The 27,724-nt window shown below is 40.3% G+C and overlaps 1 protein-coding gene across 4 annotated transcripts in view; it reads right to left on the minus strand.

Moving 5' to 3' along the window:
• DOCK4 (dedicator of cytokinesis 4) overlaps window positions 1-27,724 on the minus strand; it is a 447,327-nt gene that overhangs the window by 268,687 nt on the left and 150,916 nt on the right. The gene's annotated exons all lie outside the window — the stretch shown is intronic.

Consider the following 27,724-nt stretch of genomic DNA (forward strand, 5'->3'; position numbering starts at 1 on the left):
TTTATATGGGGCGCCGCCACAGCATGGCTTGCCAAGTGGTGCGTCGGTGCGCGCCTGGCATCCAAACCGGCCGGGCCGCCGCAGCGGAGCACACGCACTTAATCGCTTGCGCCACCAGGCCGGCCCCTAATTTTATATATTTTTGAAGAGAGTCAATCTTTAAGTGTATATACTTTGCCAGCTTCTTGGTCGAACAAGTATTATAAATACAAATTTCAAACATGGAATTTACTACTGAAATAGTATACAAAATATCAAGAATATCACCCAGTAACATACATAAACAAAGATATTCCCTGCAGAGCACCATAAGGGGCTGTGCCCCTCTTGTTCTCTGCTATATTCACGCTCCATCCAGGTGCCTAGCCCACGGTAGTTAATAAATTTGTGTTCAACAGTAAATGAGGACAGTATTTCTCACTTGTTATTAAGCTCGGTTTATCTTGCTGTTTTGTTGTTTGAAGAAGATTTCATTTCCCTCGACTGTAAGCTCCTCAAGAGAAGGGACTGCATCTATCTGCTCACTACCATGTCCCCAGGGCCTACCCTAGTAAGTGATATGAAAATCTTCTTGTGTGGTAATCAATGGTGACATTTTATTTAGTAATGACTGGACCCCTCTCCTAAAACACAGCCATCATGACCACTCCCACGTGCCTTAGCTCTCACGCCATTTGGAATTGTTGGGGTGGGGGTGGGGGGGCTGTCATCATTTAGTCCTACCTGCTGGTCAGGTTTCTGAAACATTTCACAAGGCTGGGCAGGACCAGGATGTAATATCAGAGAGAAAGGGCATAGATTAGTCATCCCTGGGCGACTCCAGGGATTAGAGAGAGAATGAAGCAGAGTGATTCTCTCCGAGATGGTAATGCTCGAGTCATAAAAGACACAAGGATGAAGAAAGAAAGAAAATGTATCTCAACACACGAAAAGAGAAGTCTCCTGTTCAATATGATATATGCTGAAATCAACTTGCAACTCACATCAAAAGAAAATGAGAGTAAATGCTTTGACTGCAAGATTTTTAAAAGACCAAAAATTTGCAAGTGAATTTTATAATTTTGTTCCAGATAGTGAGATTTAGATACAACCCCAATCTCCAAAATAAATTATTGCTACTGTTGTGAATGTATTTTAAAAGTCTGAAGGAACACATGAATCTGTCAAAACTCAAAACATGTCAATAAGTAATGGGCTTTTTAGAGAAGTCTAAAGCCTTTTTATGATCACAAAACAAAATTAACAGTGGAAATCAAAACAAAGGACAGAAAACGTAACCCAAAGTACATGAGATGGATGAAAATAACTACATAGTAATCAAGTTAGAACATTTTAGACACACACTAATTCATGATGTCATTTTCTAACTATAACCATAAATACCATATGGTCTCATATTGATGTGCTAGAAGATGTTTGGTGGAAAAATAATCAAGGGTCCGTATATCTTGACAGATTACTTCAAATAACTTTCAGAGACCTTTTCTTACAAGGGATCAACAACTGAACAGACAGTAGATTGATTACAATTTAAAAGACTTCAAAACAAGCTTGCACCCAGAATTACCTTTCTACACTCATGAAGTTACCTTAACCTCTCACAACCCTGGTGGTTCAACACTGCACTAGTGACACTGCTCTTAGAGGTCTAAGTGCGTGGACTCCCTAACACAGCTCTACATACAGCTCTTACCACTCACGAACATCCTTGTACTTCCCAAGGCTGCCACGAATACCTCCCCCACCGCTGGTCGCTCTCTCCCACCCCTCATCACCTTCTTGAACAGAGGAGTCCCATTCATGGATTTCATTGCTTCACCCTTCCTTCGTGCCTCAGCCCACAATGCAGCCTTCACTGTGTTCTGAAACTGCTCTAATAAAGTCACTAGTCCTCTCACTGTGACCACATTCATATCACCTGTCAGGAGTCTATCCTCTCTCTAATCTTCTATTGCTTCTCTCACACTCTCCAGCCTTCCTCTGTAGACCATCCTTTCTTAGCCATCTCTTAAACGCTTGTGTCATACAGGGTTTTTACCCACAAGATGCTAAAGTGTAAAGGCTGGGGTGTAGGAAAATAATGTCAAATTTGATATCGTGAGACGTGGGTTTGAACTCAGACCTCACTACTTATTAGCTGTGTGACTGGTCAAGATATCAACCTCAGAATCTCCATGACGTTATCAGGCAAATGGGGGTAACAATAAAGGAAGTGCAAAAGGTAGTAGAAGATTAAATAAGGAATCCATCAGAAATAACTTACTGCACTGTCTGGTATATTCTAGTTATTTAATAAACACCTCAATTGTTTAAACTGTATGTTTTCTCTTCTGTCCATATGCATTTCTCCCTATTTGGAGAGTTCTAAGACTTCCAGAATCACCTGTGGATATACGACTTGCCAAGTCTCTCTCCAGTCTGGATATGTGCCCTGAGCATCTGAAATCAACTTCCAACTTGTGTATCTCTATTTAGATGTCTAAGTACCTAAAACTTAGCATGCCTCCAACTGAACTCATTATTTCCTCTCAGCCCCTAAACAAAGCTAAGCAATTTTCTCTCCCCCAATCACTCACTCTAAAACGTCAGTCTAAAACACTAGTCTTCTCTTGTTAGTCCTGCTTTATTCTGCTATTCCTAGGTGGATTTCTCTGTATTTCTCAACAGGGCCACTGCAAAGTCTTCCAGGACATCTCCCTGTCTCTATGGTTGTCCCTCCTCAACACAATGTCCACAATGCCACCAGAGTTACGTTTGACTGGTCATGTTTGTGCTTAAGTGGGGTTTTTTTTTGTATGTGGCATCAGGAAATTTTTTATATTTCTTTTATTAGGTTCAATTTCTTTTATACTAAAGGAAAAGGTAATAAAACATATCATGCAGTAAAGGGCAACAGCTTAATGAGGTTAATTGTTTTCCTCTTATTTCATGCTGCCATGTAGCTCAGACAATCCTTGGGTGTCTCCAAACCAAACCCTCTTCCTTTGTTCCCAGTTCTGTTGAATGCTAGCACCATCCATTCACTGTACAAGCAAGAAACCTAAGGGTCATCCACATGACCCCTCATCCACATGTCCAACCCATCACCACATCACGATGGTCTTATCTCTTAAATATGTCCCCAAATCATCCTTTCCTCAACACTTCCACTCTCACCACTACCCTAGCCTTGCTATCACCTCTTGCCTAGCCTTCTCTAGCAGTTTCTTCATAGGTCTATGCCCATATACTCAGGTTCCTCTCCAATTCATTTCTTACAACACAAAGAAATCTTTTCAAAATGCACATTTGATGATGTCCTCCTCCTCTTATAAATATATCAAAACTCTAAGAACAATATAAAAATCACTCCCACAGCCTGCAAGGCCCTGCCCTTCTTTACCTTGACTTTCTGTACTCCAGTCACAATGACCTTCTGTCAGTACCTTCCTCGCGATATTCCCTCCCACTCAGGACTTTGTGCATGATTGACGCCTTGCAAGCAATATTCTTCCTTTCCCTCCCTTCCCAGTTAAGCCATATTCATCCTTCATATACAGGTTCAGGGGTGTCCTCTCCGGGAAGGCTTCATTGATACACATCCCCTCTTCTCAACTGCATGTACTCATAGCACTCAACCACACCCCGTATTTGTGCAACTCTTGGAATGATGTCTCCTGCAATGGACTAAGTTTCATGAATGTAAGGAATGGGATGGTTTTCGCTCCCAGTTGTACACCTGATTCAGTACAGAGCCTGGCACACAACCTCAGCTCAGCAAATAATCAATGAAGGAATGAATGACAGCATGGACATTACTGCTAAATGTTCTGGTCTTAAACACTCAGGTTCCTTTATTATTGGCAATACTATTTTAGGATGGCACTCAAAATTCTAAGAACCAAACTATATTACCTGTGAAAACCTATTCTTTCATAGGAGCTGTTTAAAACTGGGATGACAATTTGTCCGGGTCATAACTGTGTATCATCACATTTCTCACCCAAGCAGTCTATGTGGGTGAATTCTCATTTTCCTCTTAGCCATATAATATTTGATAACTATTAAAGGCAAGCTAACAAGTTCTTCAGTCTCACTGGACTTCAGATCCCTCCTCTATAAAATAAAGGAGTTAGATGAGGTGAACTGAAAGGGCCCTGCCAGCCTGAAATCCTGCGAGTCTATAAGAGGCCTTTCAGCTCAGCACTGACACAGCATAATATATACTGAACAACTCTGTCCCCAAACCAGCCTAAGCTTTGGTTTTAGTCACTGCCTGAGTTCTGAAACAATGGACATCTGTCCCCACCTGTGACAGTCATCTTGATAGAGCAGACGGGACAGCCTGCTCTCAGCATCTCATACAAGGTCGTTTACCACTGCTCTCTGCTACCTCTCCTGCTCACATCCCACTCACCTCTCCACACACTGCCCTATGCCCAAATTCTTACCAAGCTCTTTCATGCAGGCCTCAGTGCCTTTATATATATTATTCCCTTTTGGGGGGTTATCTTCCCCACCTCTTCTACACTGGGAACTGCAAAGTAGCCTTAGTGTAAGGTCTGGCTCCAAGGTTAGCTTTTTCAATTTCTCCACCCCCTCCCCCTTTCCCCATCCTTGGACTCATACAGAATCAATTACTCTCTCATCTGTGCCCCAAGGACACTCGGAACACACCTTAAATACGATAAGGTATCACATACTATCATAGCACTTTATCTGTGTCTTTCTACTTGAGAACATGAACTATTTGTAATTCATCTTCAAGACCCAGCATATGATGTCTGAGTACACGAATGGAGAATGAATAAACACATGGAATGAATGAATGAAGCCACTGAAAAATAGCACTCAGGTTTTAATGGATTCAGAGAACGTCAGGGGCACCTCTCATAACCAAAAACACCTAAAAGTAAGTGTTAAATTGCAGATCATATTGGAGAGTAACACTTTTTCAGCATATAGTTCAAGGCATGACTTTAATTTTTACCCTCTAAAATGGCAAGCCATTTTCAATCTTTGAGTTATACAAATAACTCCACCTTGCGGTGTACTAAACTCATGAAAGGTGTATGAAAGAGAAAGGTGAAAGGGGGAGGCAATTTAGGCAAAAGAGCAAAAGATTTGAAAATATGATTGGCTCATGTTTACTACTGGTTGCATGTAATGTATCATAAACTAAGGAAAACTGGTTTAGCAAAGCAAAGATTCAAAGATAACATAGGCATTCATGAAACCTCAATTTGCATTTCCATCAAATCCAATTAAAGTATACATTATTTTTAGATTCCATTTTGGATAGAACTTTTCAACTAAATCCCTTGAAGTTCCTCCAAGCATTTTCGCATGAAACAAGTCTACAGGTGAAAATTCATTTTGCCCTCAATTACTGTAAAGTAGCTATGTCTTTATATAAAAGTCTTCTCAGGGTACACTTTCAGGGGTATCTCCCCCCAAAAATATTGGGGTTTACTAAACATGACCACACGCTATCTTGATCCCTTGATTTCTTCTTCTTGTTTGTTTTCTTATAAATTGAGAAACTTTAGTAGCTACAGAAAAGATCACAGACAATGAACTCTTTATAGAGCTAGAAATATACAGGCCCAAAACTATTATTTCTGTCATAAGGACCTGCAAAGTACAATTTTAAACAGCACATAAAAACTATTGTAGGGTATTGTGTTCATCTCTACCCATTTGCTACCATGTAAAAATTTATTTAGATTAAAAAACATGTAGGGGCCGGCCCAGCGGTATAGCGGTTAAGTTTGTGAATTCTGCTTCGGTGGCTTGGGTTCCTTGGTTTGGATCCTGGGTGCGGACCTACTCATTGCTCATCAAGCCATGCTGAGGCTGCATCCCACACAGAAGAGCTACAACTCTACAACTATGATATACAACTATGCACTGGGGCTTTGGGGAGAAAAAAGAGGAAGATTGGCAACAGATGTGAGCTCAGGGCCAATCTTCCTCAAAACAAAAAAAAAGTATATAAACCTAGTTTATATTCAAGTCCTTTAAAAAATATATATGTAAGCTGAAAGTGCTAAATTTATAGCATAACTATCTTGAAAATCACATCATAAACAGCAGCCTATTATCACTTAAAATGTTATTCCTTTACATAATGATATTAGCTTAGTACTTATGGACAGTTTATTAAAAATTAAATATCTGTGAGAAACATCCTCATATACAACTCATAAGTATTTTCCACGAAAAAAGTAAAGAGAAAGCAAAATTACGCTGTGAAGTAGGGCCTCATTTCTTAGCTTCAATGATACTGTTCGCTCATGCAAAGAACAAATTCATATCTTAAAACTTTTAGGGGGCCGGCCCGAGGTGTAGTGGTTAGGTGCACACGCTCCGCTGCTGGCAGCCTTGGTTCAGATCCCGGGCGCACACCGACGCACAGCTTGTCGGACCATGCTGTGGCGGCATCCCACATGAAGTGGAGGAAGAGGGGCACGGATGTTAGCCCAGGGCCAGTCTTCCTCAGCAAAAAGAGGAGGATTGGCATGGATGTTAGCTCAGGGCCGATCTTTCTCACAAAAAAATAAATAAAAACTAAAAAATTAAAAAACTTTTAAACTTAGTATAGAGAAACTGAATCACAGAGCTCTATGACTTTTAAAAGCAAAAATAGAAACAAATTATAAAAAACTATTATAAGTCAATCATGTAGCTCTACATCACAGACAATAACATATTCTTCATCATCATTGTCAAAATAATATTTACCATGATTCAACTCGCCACAATCCAATTCAAGCCTGGCAAATGCTGCCCTTGCCCTTTACGGGCTGACAATCGAAGATGAATGGAACATAATGTAGAAAAAAAAAAAATTGAAAATGCTTTGTCCCTGGTGACACAAAGGAAGGAAACTCATCTCTCCAAGTCAGAGTTTCGGTTTCATCTTTTTGATAAAAGGATCTGCAGCTCATGAACAGGTTGTGGTCTGAAAGGTCACTTGTGAGTTGACTATTTACAACACAGAACAATGCGGTACAGTGTTCTCCAGTTCTGAGATTATCCCACAGAATCTTATTTAACACAAAAATGAAACCATTTTTCACAACAAAAACGAGCTATGACTGCACCAGAAGTTACATAAACATTTTTATGGGAGTGGTTGTAAAATCTTGAACGCCAGTGCTTGAAGCACAGGAGCGACCGTTAGGAGACAGTGATGAAGCAGGTGTTGACCTTGTGGACATTCTAAAGGAACTCTGCTTCTCAGAGGACACTTAAACCTGGTTCTTGCCTTTGTCCATCTTCACTTCCCATTGTACATCTGGCTCTGGCTTGTCATGGACGTATCCACATGTAGGTTTATCCACTTTTACTAGTCTCACGGTTGGGGGGACCCACAAATGGAAAAGGGGAGAAAGAAGTAGAATTTCCGAAGAATCTGGATAAGAGCTGGAGAAAAGAGAAAGAGATTAAGGAGAGCTAAATTCATTTCAGGGACTTTATTTCATGAAATGGTGAACCATGGAAGAAGAGACCAAGGGGTCACCTCCTCTGCACATGGACAAAATCTTCCTAGGGAAAGATAAAATATGGTGGGGAAAACCAGGTTAATAGTCTAATAAAAGATGCTTCCTTTTTTTACAGCTGTTCGGGATAGGGCGTGAGGGCAGACAGACTAGAAGTCATTGGAGATTTCTATTAGTATTATCACTAGTGCAGGACAGAACCGTCTTTCTCCTGTATTCCCTTCTCTTTCCCTCCACAAGATGAAGTTAGGAGCAAAGTGGTCATTCCTAACTTGAAGGGACTCCCAGCTGGCCATCAGTATGACAGTAGGACTATAGGAGCAGGTGGTCCAGAAAGAATGAAAAAAAAAAAATTCAAAGGAAATGTGGGAGAGGGAAATGGGGTGGCAGCTCCTCAACACGGCTCTGATGCTGAAAATGAACACACTAGGAAAATTAAAGAAATGCTGTGCTCCATCTTCTTGCCCTCAAACTTGCCATGCATTTGAGATCTGCCTCCGCTCTGGTAATGGACTGTGCCCACAGGCCTCACACTCCTGGCAGGCACACCTGAGAGGCACAGATGTACGCACACTTACAAATAGGATTCCATTCATACACCACAGGTACCACGGTCAGGCCTTGAGATATGTCACACGACTCCCTCTGGCCTAAGTGACTCTTAAAAATCAGAAGCATACAGAATAAAATGTATTCGTTTCTGACATTTTACAAGTACTACCTGAAAATATATTGCTGTCCTTGACTGTTAGGAAGATAATTTTACCCGGGATTGCAGAAGTTCATCCTGCTTGAACCACTGCATGTGAACGTAAAGGGTGGTGGTGGGTACTGCAATGCAACACCAAGTTCCCTCTTCAGAAATGGATGACATTCTCCCAGCTGCTGAGAGTGTTAGGGCAGGCAGGCCTGGGGTTGTCTCAGCTGAAGAGAGCTGCTTTGCCCAAGGTCATGCCCTCTTCCCAGTGAAGGACTGGGTGGGAGTATGAGGGCCAGGCCCTCACCCCACAACTCAGTACCACTCTGAAGGGCCAATCCAGCTCCAGTGACTAAGGCTGTCAGTGGGCCTACATCGCAGGTCAACCTCTCCCTCCACCCAGTCCTGCCTCCCTCCTCTCCCTTCCATGGGTGTGAACCCCAAGAGCACTCCCTGATAAACATCCTGCAAGCTAACCTCTAACTCAGAGTCTGCTTTCTGGAAAGCCCAACCTGCTACAGGCTTTAAGCTTTACCCACACAGAATTTACTTCTTGCCAGATTTATTTTCAAGGCAGAAGGAAAGTAACATTATTGGATTATTATTTTGTGTTAAGAGTTTTGCTAAATTCTTTATTTTTTCTAATCTTCTATGATGTGTTTCTTTTCCCATTTTAGAGATAGGAAAAAAAGAAGAGGAAAGAGGCAAATAAGGAAATGAATTAACAATATCAGGAGGGAATTACTCCACATTACTATTTATTTGATGACATTGTCACTGTGGCAGTAAATGAACCAGTTTTATTCCCCAAAGAGTCACAGACATACTCCTCACCTTGGTTTTAATGTTACAATGCAAAGGGACTTTCCCAAGTGGCTACAAGAACAACTGAAGGTCAGGCAATACAACACTGAACTAATTATTGCATTCACCTATCAGTACTTTTAAAAACAACTTAATATGACAGGTTATGGTTTTGGCCAACTGCCAGCCAAGAGTAGCATCTTAGAAGAGACAGAGTTTAAACAATTATCTCAAAAGCATCCCAGCACTCAGGAAAGGAAGACAACATTAAAAAGAGACCTGGAGGCCATGGGCTGAGCTCCATCACTTATGAACCGTGCGGTCCTTGGTCCCATTTACTAAGCCGGGATGACATCACCTGCCTGGCCCACCTCACAGAGATGTCATGAGGATCAAATAAACATATGAAAACTGGATTTGTAAACCTATAAATCTAAGTAAATATGAGATACATATTAGTTTTTCATCATCATTGTTACCTGGAAACTTGGAAGCTGGATGTGAATCTGTCATGGGCAAAAATGAGGTTTCCATTTACAATAGTAAGTCAACGGCTCTTTCTGTTATTACAGCTTCTTGGAAACCATTATTAACAAGTGAAACTTAGATTCAAGCTCAGCTACTCAAGAGGAGAAACAGCTGCTACTACTGTCTCTGATATAACAGAAAAAAAAAACAACTGGCAAATGAGACTGATAAGGAAAGTAACATAGTTAAGAGGGATTGTCCTAAAATGCTAAGGCAGAGATGGGAAGGAAGGAGATTCAGGGGTGTGTGTGTGTGTGTGTGTGTGTGTGTGTGTGTGTGTGTCTGTGTCTGTGTGTGTGTGTGTGTGTGTGTGTGTGTGTGTGTGTGTGTGTGTAAGATCAACCCTGTGCTAACATCTGCCAATCCTCCTCTTTTTTTGCTGAGGAAGACTGGCCCTGGGCTAACATTCGTGCCCATCCTCCTCCACCTCACATGGGACGCCGCCACAGCATGGCTTGCCAAGCAGGGCATCGGTGCGCGACCCGGATCCGAACTGGCGAACCCCAGGTCACCGCAGCGGAGCACGCGCACTTAACCGCTTGCGCCACCGGGCCTGCCCGGAGATCCAGCTTTTAATATTTACTCCGCCACAATAGTGCAGTATTTGTCTGAGGGACAGTAGACAGCAGCAGGAGGGAAAAATTGTAATATAATGCCTTCACATCACAAAGTGGATTAAGTTACAGAACACAATAACTGCTTTCCCCACAATCCAAGTGAAAAATTTTCACTAAGAAGTAAAATACCATTTGCAAGCAAACATTGAACGTACTACCAAGTATTTGGTTAAATGTGTGTGTGTGTGTGTGTCCCTTTTCCAATGTGAGATGGAATGTTAATGTTAAAACTATATTATTTAAGGGCCAGCCCTGGTGGCCTAGTGGTTAAGTTCGGCACGCTCTGCTTCAGTGGCCTGGGTTCAGTGCCCAGATGCAGACCTACGCCACTTGTCGTTCAGTGGCCATGCTGTGGCAATAGCTCACAGACAAAAAGAGGAAGATTGGCAACAGATGTCAGCTCAAGGCAAATCTTCCTCAGCAAAAAAAAAAAAAAAAAAAGAAAAGAAAAAGAAAGAAAGAAAAAGAAAACATATTATTTAAAAGAATTTTTGAAACACAGGACTAAGTTTCTTGACTTTTGTTTTGTTTTGTTTTAGGTTTTTGCCATGAGGGAAGAGAAAAAAATAATCTGTTATATCCTTCCATGTCTTGTTTTTCTGATTTATCTCTCCAAGTACTAAACATTCACTGTCACAAAACAGCACAGGAGAACTGAAGTGGTACACCTGGGCCAAATTGTCTCTGCCTTCTCCATCCTGCACCAGAGTGACTCACGGGCCCCCCCAATATGGGGAGAGGCCAGCTTGTTATCACAGCCTCTTCTAACCCTCTCTCCAACCTCATATTCAGTCCTGTCTCATCTCTGGTCTTTCATCTTCCCCATACAATGAAGAATTCATGTTTCTAATTTTTCCTCCATAAGCTTTTCTTTTTCAATTTGAATTTTGACTTCCATTCCCCATGCTGACTTCTCAAGAGGTCTCCTAGAATATTACCTACAAATTGCATAACTCTCATCAGAAGAGAATCAAACTCTAAGTTCCTACTATTTATTACTCCCCCTTCTGCTCTGATGACTAAGCCAATGTTCAATTTTGAACAAACACTAGTTTTGGCCATGGAAAATCGGTCAAAAACAACTTCTCTAGGAAATGGGGAAATAGTGAACAGTTCAATGGAGAAATGGAATAAAGTCCAAAGTTCTTTCAAAATCTAGCTCCTGCGCACCTCTCCAATCCCATCCTTTACACACCACATTCAACAGTCACACTGAACCTCTTATCTAGGCCATAGCAAACGCTGCAAATGCTTTTCCCTCTACCGGGATTCCGGCTCCCACTGCCCTTCTCCACAGGTGTTCTTCAAAACAACTCAAGCATCTTGCTCAAGGAAGGTTTATTCCATCCCCCACTCCACTGTACCCTCCCATTTACATCCCTCTAATACTTATTATATTCACCACCTCTAGGTTTAGGGTTCCTTTACGTTCCCAACACCCTGCACAATGAATGACACCTGGTGGGTACTCAATACATATTAGTTGAATATAAAATACAATGAAATCACCAAAGTGTGCAATTTACTCATTTATTCAATCAATGGTCACCTTCTTCTATGTGCCAAGACTGTAGTAGTCACTGGAAATACAACGGTGAAAGTAACACTTTGTACCTGCTCCATCAAATTCATAAGTCATGAGAAAAAATGTTTCCTATATAGTTGGTTCCTACAAAATACAGTTCCATATTTTGTATCCCCAGTGATCTTTAAATGTATACACAAAACTGATACACTTATAGTTCTATCATTCTTGTGTGGGTAAAAAAATTAAGTCCATTGTCCTTTTTTAACTTTTAATTTTGAAATAATTTCAGATTAATAAGAAATTTACAAAAATAGTATACAAATTGACATACCCTTACGTTAGCTTCAGCAAATGTTAAGATCTTAAATATACACTTACCAAAACCAGGAAGTTAATGTTGATACAATACTTTTAACTATTCTACAGATTGTATGCAAATTTCACCAAGTGTCCAACTAATGTTCTTTTTTTGGTTAAGGATCCAATCCAGGATTCCATGTTACCTTTAGTTGTTATATTCCCTTAATCTCTTTCCAGATGACAGTTTCTTAGTCTTTCTTTGTCTTTTATGACCTTGATCCTTTTAAGAATACTGCCCAGTTATTTTGCAGAATGTCTCTAAATTTAGGTTTGTCTAATGTTTCCTCATGATTAAATGGAGGCTATGCAATTCTGGCAAAAATACTACAGAAGTGATAAAGTGCCCTGCTCAGTCTACTTTATCAAGAGGTCTATAATAGCAATGTGTCTCGTTACTGGTGATGTTAACTTTGATCACTCGGTTAAGGTGATTTCCCTATTGAAGACTTACTATTTCTTCCTTTGCAATTAACAAGTATCTTGTGGGGAGACACTATGAGACTATGCAAATATACTGTTTTCCATCATCCTTTATACCATCCATTGATGACTCTTGCCTACAACCTTAGCAAATTTAACTCTGATGGTATTTCACAGGGTTATCAAGTCACAGCTGGATTATTTTAATTGCAGTCAAAACCTGTAATGGGTCCTTTTTTTAAAGTGGGCACAATATCCTGACTTTAGTCTTGACTTCTAAGGCAGAAAGATAAAATTAACACCACTACCACCATAGGTATCCTTGAGATGACCTATTCATCATATCAAATAAGATAAAACCTCAACCTTAACATTTCATTTGTTTCAGAAAATGAACAGAATTAACATTTTTGCCCAATTTTCAGTACATTATATGATCTTTCTAGACACTCCTTACCTAACTAAAGAATTTATATATGTGTGTTTGGTGAAAGACAGCTTTTGAACTGTTTCAGCCAACATTTTCAAGGAAAACTGGATGGGTTCTGTCATTAGCTATAACCATCTGCATGTTTGAATTAAACCTTTCTGTCTTTACTGCACTTATTAATGACTGATAAGGAAACAGTGGTAAAGTTTAGTTGTATTTTATTTCATGGCAGGAATCTAGCCATCTGTGACGGCTAATTTTATGTGTCAACTTAACTGAGGCACAGGGTGCCCAGATTAAACATTACTCGTAGGTATGTCTGTGAGGGTGTTTCTGGAAGAGATTAGCATTTGAATCAGTGGACTAAGTAAAGCAGATTGTCCTCCCCAATGCGGGGGGGCATCATTCAATCTGTTGAGAGTCTGAATAGAACAAAAAGGTAGGAAGGAGGAATTCCATCTCTCTGCCTGACTGTTTGAGCTAGGACATCAATCTCCTGCCCTGGACTAGGGCTTACATCACTGGCCCTCCAGTGCTCAGAGTATCCAGCTTTCCTGGGGGTCCAGCTTGCATTGTGGGACTTCTCTTTCTCTAGAATCACATGAGCCAATTTCCTATAAATCCTACATATATATATATAGGATTACACAAATATATATAATATATATATTTTATATATATATATATCTATACACACATATATCCATCCTATTGGTTCTGTTTCTCTGGAGAACCCTAATACACCTTCCTAATAATTTTGTATGATAATACTTATTTTTAACCAAGGTGTTAGGTTTTACTAACATTCACAAGAGCTCATAAGTTACTAATTCTGTTGTATACTGTATTAGAACTGATTATTAAAATCTTATTTAACATAAGACATCGACTGCAAACTACAGTGAGTTTCTAACTTGTGAATGATTCACACTTTAGAAATTTTATAAAGCTGGTTATTTAGAATCAATGACTGGATTCTCAAGCTACCACATTATAGCCTACTTAATTAGTTAAGCAGCTGAAATAATAACTTCACATGCAGTGAAGATCAGGGGATGGATGAGATATACAGTGGAGGAGGTATACTATTGGGGTGGTAGAGAGGTACTGGCAAATGTGGAGAGACAAGAGCATGAGCTAACTCCTTCCCAATACCATGTTTCTCATCTTGGTCTCCTAGAAAACCCCAGTCTCAGAGACAGCTGCCACATCTCACTTTGCCACAAGCTGGTGATCCATCCACATTGCTCAGTGCCCCCAGTATGGATTGTATAATTATGAATACACCTTGCTCTTATCATTTCCTTTTCCCCAGAGCAACATGGTTGCATTAGGAACACCTCTCTGTTTCAACCCCACTCCCACTCCAAACCCCAGGGCAGACATAGTAGCCACTTGACCCATGGGAGCTGAGGGAAAGAATACCCATGTCCTCTGGAATCTGACAGGAGTCCAGCCCAGCCATTCTTTAGATTTGCATAGTGTTAGAACTGGAAGAGCCTTATAGGAATAATCACATCATTAAACACATGGTATTTCTAAAGCTGGTATTCATGTGGCTTATCCTATCCAAGAAATTCATCTGACCCTGTTATTTCCACTTTATAAATTTTCTATGAAGTCTTTCTGCTTCCCCTCAATGACTATTTTTTAAATTAAAAGATATTAAGAGAAGAAATGCTGCTAGTTTATCTTTGAGATTTTAATGACAAGTTAAGGCAAAACTCAGGAAACTAGAATAGCCAAATCAGGGAACCAGATAAAAATGAACATTACCGACTCAGCACTTATCATTATAAATGAACTTTTAAATCCTTCCTCAGGGTTTTTAGAGGGCATCAAGTTTCCCTGGGGATCATGCCCTCTGTTCTTTGCCTCTTCCAATTTTATAAACTAAGGAAGCAGTTGCTTCCCATGCCTTTCTTCTCACTGTAAATTTCAGTTAAGTATTGATCCCATATGTTGTCTACAATCATTGAAATCTGGATTCTTTGTTAGCAAATTGCTGCACTACTAAAAAAAACTTTTTAAAACTACCCCTCCTCCCATAAACACATCTCATTTTTTTCATAGAGATTAAAAATCACTGTGCTTGGCTAGGGTTAAAAATTTTCGTAAATATTTATCCTCTTCCCTTCTACAATGAACTTGCCCAACAAACTGGATAAGTTTTCCAAAATATCTTCAAAAACAGACAACAGGTCTAGTGTTAGGGGCAAAACCAGTCATTTGTTTCACAATATGCTAATTAGGAACAATCCATCTATTGGAATTCTTTGGTTTGAATGATAATTTTGCATTTGTTTTTATTTTTCTGAGCATCACTGGAGGTGACTCAGTCTGTTCGTGAACTAAATTTGACAATGTGAATGCCCTTGGGGCTTATGTGCAAAGTTAGTGTTTTTAATATTCCAGCCAACACAGAGTGAAATAACAAGTGCCCAAAGATAATAAGATTAGAAAGAGAAAAAAAATTTCAAACAACAGAGAAAATTTCTTGGAAGATAATCTCAAACTTCCCAAAGTAACCTCAACATACAAAAATTAAATTGAAGGTGAGATATATTCTTCCACAGGTGTTTGAGAATTGAAAGATAATTCCACTTAACAAAAAGAAGAATTAGGAGCTCAAACTCCTAAGCATCACTAGAAGTTACACCTACATGGAATGTACATATAAAAAGGTATGACAGTTTCTTCTTTTACTAATGATTACAATTTTTAAAAAGTATCTTGTTTTATAGCCTCTGGTAACAGCCATATATTACCTACGCTTTATAAAGCATTCACAATTTACTAAAAGTTTCACTATTACTAATAAATATAGGTAATTGTTGTGAATTCTTAAAGTTAAAAATCAATCTATAAAAATGAATAATTTAGCTATTTCTAAACATAAATGAATGGATCAAAAAACAGACCATAGGCTATAAAGACTCCAAAATAATATGCTTAAAGACTCTGAATTTATCTTCTTATAAATTTCAAATACAAAAATATAAGCAAATAAGTAAATATAAATAAATGTCCTTGCCATCTCTCTTAACTCTAGCTCTTATAGCTGAGTGAAATATTAGTAAAAGACTAAGATACTTCTTGAAAGTTTTTTCAATCACTGAGTTTTCAGATCTTTTTGTGTACTAAATATTTGTGCATTTTTTAACCTTTTCAATGAATCCAGAGTAGCAGATTTGCCTACTAGAGAATGCAGTTAAAAAGAAATTCTGCCTTTTTCCGTGAGTTCTTTCTAAAAATATCCACAGCCAGGAAGGTCATTTTTGTCAGTTCATTTACCGAGGAGATATATGTAGAAGTAAATTATATTATGCCAGGAAATTCCAATTTGCAATCGGAGCTACAAAGTTAAAAATACCAAGCATTATAGGGAAAAACTTTCTTACACTGTATTTGATGCTGTGAGACAGATAACGTGTCTAAACTGTTTCTCAATCATCTCCTCACCACCACCTGACCCAGTTCTGACAAACACAGTAAGCAAATAGGACATATTAACCAAGATTTCATCGAAATAGATGAGTTAAAATGTACCCACCCTTCCCTTCATCAAGCTAATATTTTTCTTTCTTTGACATAAGATTGAATCTTTTTTAGTTCCTGATCCATATGTAGAAATAATAGATCATTCTGTCAGTTTCCCAAACACTAGTGGGGCCTGCTAGAAGTAACATATGTCAAGCTACTTAATGTGCATGAATCTCAATCCGCTAAGGTGAAAAAGTTCAGCTTCATACAATCCCCTAGCTGTGGCAGGTCTTTCTGTTTGTTAAAAAAAAAAAAAAAACCATCTCAGTTTGAATCCCTGATGCCCTTCCCTTAGTCTGCAGCTTGTACCCGTTGGCCTTGTGAAAAACAAATTTCTGACTTTATATTTGTTTTTGGAAAATAAGTAAATGTCAATCATTCCTTGAAGACTAGTCTTTGGCTTAAATGATCAAATCTTCAGTATTCCAAACCCGAGAGCCCTGTAAGATCATATGGCACAGAAAATAGACTGAAATTGACTTTGCTTTCAATACCAAAGAGCCATGTGTACCCCACAAGTAAAATTTTTAAAACAAATTTAGTAAGTGAGCAAAAGCTGGGCAACAGAGTCAGGGAGCTAGAACATAATGAGAAGTGTAATAGCTGCTAATCACAATGGCCTGGCTTTAGATGAACATTATCTCCAGAGATGAGGTCCTTAACACTTCAGGTCTATAAAATAGTATAGTTTTGAGAAGTGAGAACTGGCTCACAGAATCAAAAAGACCACCTGTCTCTCTACAGTCCCACTCTCCTCTCCAATCCACACCCCACTACTCAACAGAATACTGTCACTAATAAGTTTCAACATCATGAAATTGGGGAGGAGGGTTCTTGGATATCCCAGTCCACATTTGATTCTATAGCTGGAGTGTATGTTTACACATCATCATTTGTATTTTTCATTGCCAGTAATTTCCTGTGCTCCTTAGCCCTCCTCCCACTGAGGCAGTTGCATTGTTTCCGGGAGACAACAAAACAAAGGAGACAATGCTCAGTCTTCTACTTCCCAAACAGGCTTGCTCATTTCCCAGTCAACAGTTGCGAAAGTCAAGGCTTCCATTTGCCAACGCTTCCTTAGTCTAGAGGTCTGTGCTCATTGCTCCGTGGTATTGGGGGAGAGACTGCAACAATAACAACAGCCAAAGCAAAGTAGAAATGGCAGCCTGGTATAGCTAATAGGTTGGGTCTGAATTAGCTAACCTCCCTCCCTCCCCTCAAGATAGTCTCTCTCCCTTGAGAGGGTAGTAGAGGTAGCTGAGAATACAGAATCACATTCCTGCCAGGTCTGCAGAGGCTGTGGAGTCCACAGCCCAGAACACAGGCTAGATGGAGGCTGCAAGCTGAGTCTTGAAGGGACACCACCACCAGCTAGATCTATAGTGGAGGCCAAGTGAGGATAGGTGATGGCCCATTACCATGTCCTACCCACACTGGGTCGCAAGCACCAGAGGGTACATAGAGGGAAAGAGCTGATGCCCAAAGCCATTGTAATTTCTCTCTTCTAAATTATTTTGGTCCAAAAATCAGCCCTTTAGATTTAGGCATTAAAAAACTGCTAGAATGAATATTATGAGCTTTAGAGCACGGACTTCGGCAAATCTATGTTGTTTGTTCAGAAAATTACTTGTTAATTCTTGGCCATGTTGAATATAGGTGAGGTGAGTCCCAGAGAGATGACATGTTATAGATATACAAGACTAGGTACCTATTCGCAAAGGGCCTATACCTAGGTGAAGAAAAAGGGCAGACACAAATGAAAAATAAGTTAAAAATCAATCCTGTTAATCCTTTGACTAGCTTAGGAAAAAAAAAAGTGTGCATGAATTTCATACGTAATTCTCACACATAAGCTGAATAAAAACTCTGGCAGTACAAGAGGAAGGCTACTGGCAGTACAGGAGGAAGCCTAACATTTTCCAACAGGGAAGTTAGACTACCCCACTCCATGAGTGAGGGGCTGCTCAAGCATTTTATATCACCCACAAAGGATCCCATCGTCTCCAGAAATTCACCCAAATCTACTGTAAGTGAATTTTCCCCTATCTTTTAATAGCTTCTTTAAAATCTGTCTTTTAATTTACTCACTACACAGGGAGTTCCTGCCTAATATTTCCTCAAAAGATTCCCAAACCAAACCTATCTGTCAAATGTGACTACACACAAAACAGACCAAGACTCTTTCTTAGGGGTGTCCCAAGAAGCACATTCTCCCTTTTTCCCCAGTTTAAACAGACCAACAGACCACGAGGCAGGCCTGGGGCAAGCTCCAGAAAGCCCAACATCATGCAAAGGGCATACAAAATGCTATTTTTATCCAATATGCATTTGATTATTTATGCTCCTAACTAATGTCAAAATTGTAAGCTGAGAAAGCCCACTAGCCATTAGCAGGGACATACTTTACTTAGTACTATTCTGTATCATGAGAGTGTGAGAAACATTTAGAAGTGAAGGTTTTACCTGCCCCTCCTCACATGCATCTCTCCTCTGTCCCCACCTGGGTTTCCCCCAGGGGATGCTGTGCTTTGTGCTTAGCACACTATAATCACCCACTCAGTAAATGTTTATTCAACATCTACCACAGACTGGGTACCACTCTATGTACTGAGCCAGGAGTATCCACAAATGTGTTATAAGTACTCCTCTCAGCAACCCTCTGTGATAGATATTACTATCTGTATTTTACAGAGTAGGAAGCTGGGCCTAGACAAGTGAAGCAATTTGCCTAAGGTCAAAAAGCTCGAAAGTGGTACCCAGGAGGGTTCAAGTCCTAGTTGGCGCATGTCCCAACTGTAATAATTACTTCTTGAGAGGGGAACAGGCACCAAAGCCATGGTAAGAGCATCACCTGGACTTCTCTATAGGTGGGTTCAAATCCTATTTCTGCCACTTATTAACCCATGACTATTAACCTTGCTGTGCCTCAGTTTCCTTAAGCTGTAAAATTGGTGTAATAACATTGTCTGGCTCACAGGGTTATGTGAGGATAGAGGAGTTCCATGGAGGACACAGAAGGGATTCACCACAGTGACAGGTACCCCTGGGTGATCAATATATGAGCTGTCATCATTGGTACCTCTTCTACCACCACTACTATAATCACCTGGCAAGTAGGTAGCATCAAGAAATGTTTCTCTGATGAAATGTGTATTTCCTTAATTTCTAACCACTGTGATTTATTGGCTGTAATTTCCAACTAAGCATTCAAAGCCAAAGGTCTGCAAAATTGCCCCAGAAATAAAGTACGACGTTGATTAAAGAGAAGCCTTTTCTAACTGGGCCTTCATGACAACATTTCCAGACTTGGTACATAACGCTGAGGGAAGCATGCGGAAATAGAAGCACTGAAGCTGTGACATGTCCTTGGTGCCGAGTTAACGTAGAGAACACTGGCAAAGGCATCTGTTTTCCCCCTTAAGATTCAGCGTTTACTCCCACTCAAGATGTAGAGAGCATCCAAGAAAACTAGGCCAAGCGATGGGGCAAAGCTGAACTCTCACTCATAAAGACACGCCATCTGCACAACCTCAGTAAGCAAGTCCAGTATTAGATAACATCTTACCTTCTGAATCAGAGAACAGAGGTTTTAGGTTATTGTGCTTACTATTTTTAAAATCAGTAACAGCGAAGACTTCTTTTCCCTAAACCTTATCCTTGGAATACCACCACTAGAATACTAATGAAAGAGAGACAGGCATTTTGTACTCCATCTCCTCAACAGCGGTAGTATGTAACTTGTGCAGCATTATTTCTGCAACTCGAAAATCCGCATAGAAAATCCCCAACTTATCAATTCATGATATGCCTTTGAGGCATTAACAAAAATAATTCTCAAAGGTAAACCTGTTCTTTAATTTACATCCTAGCTCTTTTCATGTCATTATAAAATAAAGCTTTGATATTTAATGTTGCTAACTGCTAGCCAGAAAAGTGTCTCTTTCTCTTGATTTGTCAACCATATGCTGGTCAATAGCTTTCCTTCCTAAACTGCTTTGTTTATGCCCTTCAGAGGCAAGAAAATGTTTATCATGTATATGTTGGTTCGTCTTGTTTTTCAAGAAAGATTGCTCATGATATAAGTAGTGAAAAGTATTGAAAAGACATAATCAAGGATACAATGTTTTCAATTTTCTAACAAAATGACTTCATACAAATAATCAATTTGTCTTAAAAACTTAATGAGAATATAATCCAAGTGTTTCAAGAGGCCTTTCTCAGCCTCCTGGCTTTAAATATCATCTAAATGCTGATGATTCCCAAATTCACATAGCTAGTTGAGACTTCTCCCTTGAACTCCACATTAGTATATTCAACTTTCTGCTTGATACTTCCATTAAACTGAATCCTGATCTCTCTTTCTTACCCTATCTGACTCCACAATCCAAAACCTGTTCCTCTCTCAGCCTTCCATCTCAGGAAATGGCATTGCATCCTTCCAGCTACTCAGGGCAAACCCTAGGAGTCATCCTTGCCTCCTTTCTCTTACATCCTTTAACCAATGCATCCACAAATCCTGTCCTCTACTTGTAAAGTATTTTTTGAGTCTGGCCACTTGTTACCCCCTCCACCAATAGCAATCTGGTCTAACCACCATCATCGCTAACCTGGATTATTGCAATTGCCTCCTAGAGCTCTCCCTGGTTCCAAAACCTTAGCTTTCAAACAGTCAATTCTCCACATAGCAGCCAGAGTGATGCTTCTAAAACTTAAGACAAATCATGTCATGCCTCTGCTCAAAATGACACAATTTATTCCTCCACTGCACATTGACAGACATTGGTTATTTTCATATCTTCGGCTGTCATGAACAGTGCAGCTATCAAGACCTGTATTCTTAGCCATGTATAATGTAAAATTAGCAAAATGATACAAAATCTTTCACAAAATTAGCAAAGTGATACAACTTCTTCCTCACTATTTCATGCTACTAAACACATTTACAAAATAACCACATTTCCAAGTTTAGAAACTTGGTTTGCATAACACAGCTGGTCACTGAGAAAGCACTAATCAACAGAAATGTTGAAGACCAACCTAAAGTTATTTGGTGACATTGATGATAGTACAGATGTTTTCCAAATGCTGATATAAGCCAAATCCTCAACGTTCGCTCAGCAGCCCCCATATGCCGGCCCCACGCTGGGTGCTGGCGATCCAGTGATGGATGAAAAAGCCGCTGTTTCTACCTTCTCCTCACTGGGCTCTGTAAGCTCTCACTGAGCTTCCGATTCTGCTCTAGTCTATGTGTGAAATCGTCGCCAGCTCAGAGACACCCTGGATGAGGACAAGGAATAAAAACAGATGCCGCTTCTGATCTATATTGTGGATGGTAGCAACACGCTGTTTATTTGAGCTATTTTGGATATTTCTTGGCCTTTTCTTCTCAGTTCAAAGTGCTTAGTAATCAGATAGGCCAAGGAGAGGATAACCTACTCCACCATTGTGATATACATACTCCTTTCTCAGCCCCCCTCATGCTGTCTCCCGCCTCAGCCCCTCTGATTCTCCCTCCATTCAGGTGCCAGCATGATCTACCCCAAAATGAGCTGATCATGTCTCTCCCACATGACACTCTCAGTGACCCCTTATAACTGCCAACATAAAGATCTCATCCTCTGTGGCCTGGCCTGGCTGCCTGCCTTACTTTGGGGTTCCTCCTTCACCATCCTTTATTTTGCATGAGCATCACCAGATCCTTGTAGTTCCTCTCACTCACAATGATGTTACTTAACTCCCAGTGGCTCATGTGGGTCCTTCTGCTAGGAACAGCCTTCAGCCCCATTCACTGCCGGGTTCATTCTAAATCATTTTTAATTCAACCAAGAGGGTGTCACCTCCACCAGGCAGCCTTCCCTGCCTGCTCCTGTACACACACAGAGCTATCTCCTCACCCCCAAGGCCCCACCTTGGTACTCCCATGATTACCCAATGCAGCCCTTCTCATTGCACTCACCTCTGTACATGTACAAGCATCAGTCGCCTGCACTAAACTTTAAAGTCCTAGAACGTTGTCAACACATAGTACGTTATCAAACACATAGGAGATGCTTAATAACGGCCCCACTACCACCTTTACACCTGTCCCCTAGAACAAGTGTCAGCAAATGATGGCCCAGTGACCATACCCAGCCTGCCACTTGCTTTGGTAAGGCCCATGTAGTAAGGACAGTTTTTACATTTGTAAATGCTTAGACAAAAATCAAAAGGGTAATAATTTGTGATGTGAAAATTATATGAAGTTCAAATTTCCGTGTCCATAAATAAAGTTTTATTGGAACATAACCAGGCTCGTTCATGCTCATACTGTCTGTGGCTGCTTTTGCAGTACATACAACAGCAGAGTTGAGTTGTTGCAACAGAGACTATAGGGCCGCCAAAGCCTAAAATATTTACTAACAGGCCATTTACAGAAAAAGTTTCCATCTCTGCTCTAGAACCTCGATTCCTTTACCTATGGGTACCCTAGTCATCTCAATTCAAGAGCACTTTGAACTTATATGAGAAATGCAACAGAAGTTCAAATTAAAGAGACTCAAAACCACAAAGTGGCTGAGGATGAGAGATCAGTCTCTAGCTGGGAACAGAAATGTTGCTCATGATGAAGTTCCACCCCAGAAGCAGCTCAGCCGGGCAAACTGAGGACCTAATGAGCTTGGGTGAACTCATTTGCTACTCACTGGCACTTTATAATTTGGGGGCAACTGTTGGAAATGATAAATGATAATTCAACCTCACAAATACGTTGGAAAATTTGATGCTCTCATAGAATTCTTAAGTTTCACACCCTTTCACACAGAAAAAGGAACTTTGTACAGGAAGGCTACCTTTCTTTACTCATGTCTTTATAGATTCTAATTTCAATTAACTAAATAAAAAAGTAATTTACAGCAAAATGATCAGCAAATGATAAAAACTGAGTCAGCTCATTTGGCTTTTGATATTTTGGTCAAAGCAGAAAACTGAATGTACGTAGAGTAAGCAGGACACCCACGTGCTAAGAATCTGCGCTGTACCAAAGAGCTTTGACTTCAGGGAGCCATAAACGCACTTGGCTCAGGAAGGGAGAAAAAAGGACTCTGCTTGTTTTTCAAATGTTAATTTGACTGACTTCACTAAACTCAATTCCCTTCGACAATCATTTCTTAAGTACCTATCTAAGTACCAGGCAGAGATGCTGAGACACAAGGTGGGTAAATCACAGTGCTTTTTCCAAACTCTCAGTCTAATGAAGGACAGAGACATGAAATTCAATAAAGAATGAGACTAAAGGTGTGTACCAAGAGGTATGTAGAAGAAGGATTATTGACATATCTGGGAGATGGATGATAAGGCCTCCTAACAAAGACAACACCTGACTTGAGTTTTAAATGACGAAAAGGATTGCAAGAGATAAAGGGAAAGAAATAGAAAGCCACTTAGGGAGCCACTAGAGCATGAAGTACAGAACTGAAGGCAATGAAAGTGGTGAATCAACTTTTTTAAAGATTAACTTGAAGAAGGCCCAACATAGGAACATGTTCAAAGTCCAAGCCCTCTGAGGGCTGAAACTCTTAGGCTGAGAACCTAATAGGTGACAGCAAAGATAAGAAATGGGTTCCAATATCTTCCTAGAACTCTATGAAAACACACTACTTTTCCAACAGTGAAGGCATTTTGTTGGCAGAGTGGAGGCCCGAGATTGCATCAAAAGAACCAGTCAGTATTTGTTTGAAAACTGCTACCCCACTGTTCCCACCAGAGAACCACATCATCTCACTAGCATCATCTCAGCACAAGTAACTGGCTCAATTGTAACTGCCTGATAATGCCTTAAAAAGACCTAGTTAACCTCTTCACTAAACAAATCATCACATGGCTGAAATCAAGTGGGAGAAACTTCAACCCAGAAGGAAAACTTCCTGAAAGAACATGGATCAAGTGAAATGGAAACTCAGAGAAGAATGAACATCTCCGATCACCCTCTACACTGCAAGTTACAGCAGTACTGAGTCTAATTGCCTCACTGGGTTCCCTTCATCCATTTCTCTCAGCATGCATGACACACACTTCACACTGAATCATACCACAACTCTGTCCTCCTTGTGTGGTTGTGATTTTTTTCAGATTTCTAATCGTTTAAAAATAATAATAATAATAATAAAAATAATAATAGTCATTTTCCAACAGACTACCTAAAATGTACAGTCATGCGCTGCATAACAACGTTTCAGTCAATGATGGACCACATACACGACAGTCAACCTCCCACCCCAGCACATCTAATTCATCCGGTGCCCACAAGGAGAAGAAAGAGTGTTTTTAACCTCTCAAATTGTGCAGCATGGAATCGCCTCTTTCATAGGTAGGTCCTAGATATAAATCTGTCTTGTAAAAATGAAAATCCTAAGCAGCCTCAAGGGATGAAAATAAATGGGGAAAAATAATTCATAAAATGTCACCATTCATTTTCAGCACAGGACCAAGAGCTGGAGTTTGCAACGTCTTTTGCAAAGTTAAATTGACGTTGGATGAGAACTGTTATTAACCCTTGAACTTCCATGCTAATATGAAGGACAGAACTTTGGTTTGGATAATCTAAAATGTCAGCCAGTAGTCACTCTTGAACTTACATGGAAATTCATTAGTTCCAACAGATAGCAGTGTTAATGAAGATGGTAATTGTACTCACTGGATGGTTTGTTTGCTTGTGTTGACAGAAGGAGATATTATGATCCAATCTGATCCCATTTAATCCTTGGAAGTACAAGGGTAAACTACTGATGCATCACAGAAAGAAATTATTTGTAAGAAATATGGCTGAAACTAAACTGTATCACGATTCATTGGTTTTCTAAACATTCATGACAAATAGCTGTAATATTACAAAAAAATGTCTAAATCATTGCAAATGTAACTTTCTGGTTCAAAACAACTTAAAGAATTTGCTTTCTTAATATAAGCAAAGCACTTAAATACATGAACCGCTATATTGGCACAAAAAACTTTACTGGTGTCAAGAACTTTGCTACTGGCATGTTATGTCTCTTATTCAAATGCTGGCTTCAAATTCATACTGACCAACACACACGACCAAGACCTTAGTTTTGTAGAATGTAGAAAAGATGCCCTTTCAAGCCTACACTAGCAATTGGGTGTGGAACAAGTTCCATAAGTATCTGATTCCTAAGGAGAACACACTCAAGACTGAGATGAAGGCTGGGATGGGAGCTCAGGTTGGGTTTAAACAGTGAATGCTCAAATCCAAGACACAGACACCCAACTGTACAAATACAATCCCTGTCCAAAGCCAACCATAGAGAACCCACTTGGACTGTGTTAACGCTGCCTCAGTTAATGCAGCTAAATAATTCATTCACATTTTCCAAGTGTTTCTAAATCACAATGGAACTACAAAAAATCATGAAACACTAACAACGTGGCTGGAGTGAACACACATTGTGCAGCTTGCCTTTCATCTTTTCTAATCATTCTACTCAGTCCCTATAGCGTGGAGGGGAAAGGCCCCACACATTTCATACCCCCTCCAAGTGGACAATGAGCAAGGTCCAAAAGATTCTTCCCTCCAACTTTAGCCAGAGCTGATCAGAAAAAAGATCTTTCATTCTTTTGGGACTTTGAGCTCTAAGAGACGTGACAGGCTAGGGCCACACAGACAGAGCTTGCTAGAAAAAGAAGCCTTCCCAGAGGGACAAAGAGAGCTCTGGTGATACAGTGAACTCCTGGATCTAGCAGTTGCTGCAGCAAGAGTCAGCAGCTCAGATTTTTCAGTTAATGAACATTTTTTTAGCTAGTTTGAATTTTGGGGGATTGCCACTTGTAACTAAGAATACTGGCCACATTCTATGGCAAATACTCAGAAAGGGGTGCAATGTAGGACCAGGGATGGAGCCTTTTAAGGTAGAAGTCACTCGCCTATATTCTCTTGTATCTTGCAATTCATCGTGGTGAACCCATGCCTGTTTGTCCCCTTCATTTAGTGCCACCAAACCAGAAGAGAGCAGAGGGAAAAATAACAAGAATATTATCTGAATAGCAGAGGCATTACACAACCATGGCCACTACCTACCACCAACTAGGCTATAGAATCAGACACCAGCAACTATGGAAGAGTAAGTAGGGACGACACTGGATCCAAGGACGCTGAAAGAGAGGCCGGTTTAGATCCTGTCTTAGTCATTTTGGGCTGCTATAACAAAGTACCATAGACTGGGTGATTTATAAACAACAGAAATTTATTTCTCACAGTTCTGGAGGCTGGAAGTCCAAGATCAGAATGCCAGCATGGTCAGGGAGCCACAAATGCACTTGGCTGGTAAGAGCCCTCTTCTGGGGTACAGACTGTTGACTTATTGTATCCTCACATGGCATGGCAGGAAGAGAATGAGTTAGCTCTCTGGCATCTTCTTATAAGGGCACTAATTTCTTTCATGGGGATTTCACCCGCATAACCTAATTACCTCCCAAAGTCCCCACTTCCAAATGCCATCACATTGGGGTTAGATTTTAACATAGGAATTTTAAGGGAAAACAAACATTTGGTCCATAACAGATTCCCAGCACATTAGGGTGGCCTTCACCCCAATTCATTGCTGACCCAACTCAGACATCATGCAGTCAATCAACTCCCTTTCTTGTCTGCTCATCTTCAGTGGAGCTGGAGCCTCACTCTCTCTCATCTATTTAAGGTAAGACACCAAAGAGTTTTTTCTTTAGGAAACCTTAATTCCACTCTCTTACTCTTCATAGTTCTCCCCTTCCCTTCCCTTCCCTTTGGCTCCTCCCTTCCTCCGTTTTTCCCTCCTTCCCTCCCTCTCATCTGTCCTTCTTCATATAAGCTTTATATTTTAAAGATTGATTACATCTTCCTCCAAACTTCTCAAAAAGAAAATCAGGGGCCGGCCCCGTGGCTTAGCAGTTAAGTGCGCGCGCTCCGCTACTGGCGGCCCAGGTTCGGATCCGGGGCGCGCACCCACGCACCACTTCTCCGGCCATGCTGAGGCCGCGACCCACATACAGCAACTAGAAGGATGTGCAACTATGACATACAACTATCTACTGGGGCTTTGGGGAAGAAAAAGGAGGAGGATTGGCAATAGATGTTAGCTCAGAGCCGGTCTTCCTCAGCAAAAAGAGAAGGATTAGCACGGATGTTAGCTCAGGGCTGATCTTCCTCACAGAAAAAAAAAAAAAGAAGAAGCCATTAATAAAAAAAAAAAAAGAAAAAAAATCAGGCCCAGTTTTTATAAGCTTTCAGTGTGTGCGCTGCTTTCTAACCTTTCATCAAGTTGAAGCCTCTTCCCTCACCGCCCC

Source organism: Ceratotherium simum, chromosome 1 (genome assembly GCF_057802395.1).
Source record: "Ceratotherium simum simum isolate JZ-2026a chromosome 1, ASM5780239v1, whole genome shotgun sequence".
In the NCBI taxonomy this organism is placed as follows: domain Eukaryota; kingdom Metazoa; phylum Chordata; class Mammalia; order Perissodactyla; family Rhinocerotidae; genus Ceratotherium; species Ceratotherium simum.